A 3,521-nucleotide genomic window follows, 5' to 3' on the forward strand; every position below is an offset into this window, starting at 1 on the left:
GACTCATTTAGTTCCGCCGCCTGCAAGCGAGGCAACGTGTCTGTCTCTTAATGCAAATACACAGAGCGAACCGGATCTGCATTTAGTTGCGTGCTGGCTGCGAGGGGGCGAGGGAGTTGTTAATTTAACTTTGCTGTGTTTTCCTTTTGGCTGAACTATATGCATTAACTGTCTTTGTACCCCAGTGTGTTTTCATCGTGGTTGTGGGATGGGTACAGATGATTGACAACGTGCGGTCCTAAGCATGCCTGTTAGGAAGGAAGCCCCATCGAGTTCAGCCGGGCTTACTCCCAGCCAAGTGGCCAAAGGTGTGCAGCCTGAGACACATGGATACAGTTAGCAAACTAAATTCACGTGAAATGTCTCTATATCCTGTTATATTTGTTCTAGTCTCAGGTAGGTAGCCGTGTTAGTCTGACGCAGTCCAGTAGTCCAAAAATTGTCCAGTAGCACCTTGTTGTTGTTGTTGTTGTTTAGTCGTTTAGTCGTGTCCGACTCTTCGTGACCCCATGGACCAGAGGACGCCAGGCACTCCTGTCTTCCACTGCCTCCCGCAGTAGCACCTTAGGAGACCAACTAAGTTTGTTCTGGGTATATGCTTTCGTATCTGAAGAAGTGTGCATGCACACAAAAGTTTATACCGAGAACAAACCTAGTTGGTCTCTAAGGTGCTACTGGATAATAATAATAATAATAATAATAATAATAATAATAATAATTTATTATTTATACCCCGCCCATCTGGCCGGGTTCCCCCAGGCACTCTGGCCGGCTTCCAACAAAACATTAAAATACAGAAATCCATCAAACATTAAAAGCTTCCCTAAACAGGGCTGCCTTAAGATGCCTTCTAAAGGTCTGGTAATTGTTATTCTCTTTGACCTCTGGTGGGAGGGCATTCCACAGGGTGGGCGCCACTACCGAGAAGGCCCTCTGCCTAGTTCCCTGCAACTTGGCTTCTCGTAGCGAGGGAACCGCCAGAAGGCCCTCGGCGCTAGATCTCAGTGTCCGGGCAGAACGATGGGGGAGGAGATGCTCCTTCAGGTATACTGGACCGAGGCCGTTTAGGGCTTTAAAGGTCAGCACCAACACTTTGAATTGTGCTCGGAAACGTACTGGGAGCCAATGAAGGTCTTTCAGGACTGGTGTTATGTGGTCTCGGCGGCCACTCCCAGTCACCAGTCTAGCTGCCGCATTCTGGATTAATTGCAGTTTCCGGGTCACCTTCAAAGGTAGCCCCACGTAGAGCGCATTACAGTAGTCCAAGCGGGAGATAATCAGAGCATGCACTACTCTGGTGAGACAGTCCGTGTTTATTTGTTTGTTTGTTCTAGTGTCTATGTCCTGTTGCTGCTGCCCAACTCCTCTTCAAGGTAGGGCTAACCATGGCTCTTTAATAGAAAGTGATTTTAAACCCTCTTCCAACCTGCCACATTAGGATTGACAGCAGGTGACATTGCATTTACCTTGCATTATAGGGTCGTCATATGCCACTCAGCTTCAGCTCCAGCCCAACTTGCAATATGAAGATAACAAGCCTCATAAGCCAGTCTGCCTTGGGCTGCTTCTCTTACCATGCTTGCTGCTCCCCCCCCCAAAAAAAATACCAGCATATGTCTTAGCCTCTCTCACACATCACACCCATTTCACACCATGTATGCAGACAACAGCACTGGAGAGTTTATTTCTCCTCTCCTGCAGCAGGAAACATTTGCCAGCCCAGGCAACTGGGGGGGGGGGAACCCCCCAACAATTCAAATCCTTAAAATGCATTAGGGCAAGTTTGATGGATGAGTGCAAACTTTGGTCTTTGCTTTTACTATTTCGTGAGATGGATATGTTTGTAATGATACAAATCAGTGTAGCATTAAAGTCATAAGACTGAAGCATATCTCAGCATTTTCTGTTCCTTATTCCATCTTTGATTGATCTAACAATGAGAGCCACAGTGTCAAGAAATAACCAAGAAATCTCATCCACAGCCCAAAAAACAAGTCTTAATTGTTATGTCTGTGCTGGTTTACCATGCGGCAAAACACACACATCTTTCTTTCTTATGTAAAAAAAATTTCTGTAGAAAAATTGGACTAACTCCCTCACTTGGGGGGTCTTCAAGCAGAGAGTGGACAGCCCTCTGTAACTTGGGGACACACTCATTCTCATTTTCCCACATTGAGCAGGATGGTCCCCAATTCTCCAATTTGGGGGAACACAATCACTGTAAGAAACAGAATCCCCAAAGTTATAACATGATAGTATTTTGATTTGTTTGTAAGGAACATAGAAATCTGCCATATACCAAGTCAGACCATTGATCCAACCAGCTCAGTACTATCAACACTGACAATAGCTCCCCAGGGTTCCAAAGATAACCACCCCAGTCCTACCTGAAGACACCAGGGATTGAATCTGGAACCTTCTGCACACAAAGCAGATGCTCTGCAGCTGAGTTTACAGCCATATTGATTTCATGGAGTAAGTAATACTATTGTTCCATCTGGTTCAGTATTGCCTATGCTGACAGCAGATTTCTACAATTTCAATCAGGGAACTTCACCAACCTTTTGGGAAGTTGCTGGGGACTGAACCTATGACCACATGCATGCAACACAGGTGCTCTACCACTGAACTGTAGCCTGTTACTCCCCTCTAAAGGTAAAGGGACCCCTGACCATAAGGTCCAGTCGTGACCAATTCTGGGGTTGCGGTGCTCATCTCAAGTTATTGGCTGAGGGAGCTGGCGTACAGCTTCCAGGTCATGTGGCCAGCATGACAAAGCCTTTTCTGGCGAACCAGAGCAGCACACGGAAACGCCGTTTACATTTCTACCTATTTACCTTCCTACCTTTTACTCCCCCCTACCCCGCAGTAATACTGCGATTCTAAACAAATTTATTAGGGAATCCAATTGAACTCAGCAACAGTTACTTCTGAAAAAGCCTATTGAGAAGTGCCTGAAAACATAAAGTAGGAATGCCATTTTTTGGCTTTATATTTCACTGTTATCTGCCCCAGTCCTCCTAAAGGAGGGATGGTGAAATTGCCCCCCCCCCATGCTGTTGTACCATAAGCTCACAGTTTATGTGGGGGTTACGTTCCAGGGATCATGCCTAAAGCCATAATCACAAAAAAGTAAAAACACATTGGATTCAATGGCATGTGGAATTGCCAGAGGTTTTTTTTTTCATGGATGGCTGCCCCATTTCTGCCCCCCCTTTAAAAAAAAAGAAACATTTTTTGCCAAGTGTGTTAAGTTGAATGCACACAAGTTAAATGCATGTAAGTTGGGGACTTACTGTATTTCAATTCCCAACATGTAAGAGAATTGTAGCCCAGTTATATCTGGAAGACCATGAGTTCCCCAATTCTGACCTAAAGAGATCTGTGTTGGACTGCACATGTCAGATTAGGAACTGGACACATAATTAATATATTGAGTCTGGATATCATTACCACATTATAGAAACTTCTGTAGAGGCAGAGGTGGTCGTCTGGTGCAGCAAACACAACCAAGTGACATT

The sequence above is a fragment of the Zootoca vivipara genome, chromosome 5 (assembly GCF_965207765.1).
Source record: "Zootoca vivipara chromosome 5, rZooViv2.hap1.1, whole genome shotgun sequence".
Lineage (NCBI taxonomy): Eukaryota > Metazoa > Chordata > Lepidosauria > Squamata > Lacertidae > Zootoca > Zootoca vivipara.